Source organism: Mus caroli, chromosome 7, assembly GCF_900094665.2.
Source record: "Mus caroli chromosome 7, CAROLI_EIJ_v1.1, whole genome shotgun sequence".
In the NCBI taxonomy this organism is placed as follows: domain Eukaryota; kingdom Metazoa; phylum Chordata; class Mammalia; order Rodentia; family Muridae; genus Mus; species Mus caroli.
The window spans coordinates 89,716,626-89,717,926 of NC_034576.1; the positions used below are offsets into that span (position 1 = coordinate 89,716,626).

Genomic DNA, 1,301 nt, shown 5'->3' on the forward strand with positions numbered 1-1,301 from the left:
AAGTAACATACAAAGGCAAACATGTCAAAATTTCATCTGATTTTTCAAAAGAGATTCTACAAGCTAGAAGGGTCTAGGGAAATTTCTTACAACCTTTAAAAAAAACACAAATGCTATCATAGGTTACTATACCCACCAGAATTCTCAGTCACTATCGATGGAGAAAACAAGACATTTTAAGGCAGATAAATTCAAACAATATTTCTCCACAAATCTAGCACTACACAAAGTACTAACATGAAAACTCCAACCCAAGGAGGATAACAACATCCAAGAAAACACAGGAAATAAGTAATCCCATACCATCAAAAACAAGGAAAGCACACACAAATACACATAAATAACAGTCACTGGTCATTAATATCTCAACATCAATGGACTTACCTCACCCAATAAAAAGACACAGACTAACAGAATCGATATGAAAACAGTATTTGATTTTTTTCAACTTAAAAAGTTATTTATTGTGCTCGCTTTGGCAGCACATATACTAAAATAGGAACGATACAGAGAAGATTAGCATGGCCCCTGCACAGATGGCGAAAGGCAGGTGTAAGAATCTTACTAACAGAAACCAAGACCACTCACCATCATAAGAACCCAGCACTCCCAACTCAGAGAGTCCAGGGCACCACAACATACACAAAAACCTAGATCTGGATTTAATGGCATATCTCATGATGATGGTAGAAGACATCAAGAAGGTCTTTAAAAACTCACTTAAAGAAATACAGTAGAACACTGCTAAAGAGTTGCAAGTCCTTATAGAAAAACTGGAAAACACATCCAAACAGGTGATGGAAATGAACAAAACCATACTAGACCAAAAAAGGAAAGGAGACACAATAAATAAAACCCAAAGTGAGGCAACACTTGAGATAGAAACCCTAGGAAAGAAATCTGGAAACATAGATGCAAGCATCAGCAATAGAATACAAGAGATGGAAGAGAGAATCTCAGGTGCAGTAGATTCCATAGAGAACATTGGCACAACAATCAAAGAAAATGCAAAATGCAAAAATATCCTAACTCAAAAAAATCCAGGAAATCCAGGACACAATGAGAACACCAAACCTACGGATAATAGGAGTAGATGAGAAGGAACATTTTCAACTTAAAAGGCCAGCAATATCTTCAACAAAATTATAGAAGAAAACTTCCCAAACCTAAAGAAAGAGATGCCCATGAACATACAAGAAGCCTACAGAAATCCAAATAGACTGGACCAGAAAAGAAATTCCTCCTGACACATAATAATCAGAAAAACAAATGCACTAAATAAAGATAGAATATAAAAAGCA

General features: G+C 35.7%; 1 pseudogene; it reads left to right on the forward strand.

The window, feature by feature from the left end:
- Positions 1–466: 466 nt before the first annotated feature.
- Positions 467–565, forward strand: LOC115031708 (annotated as a pseudogene).
- The last annotated feature ends 736 nt before the right edge of the window (positions 566–1,301 follow it).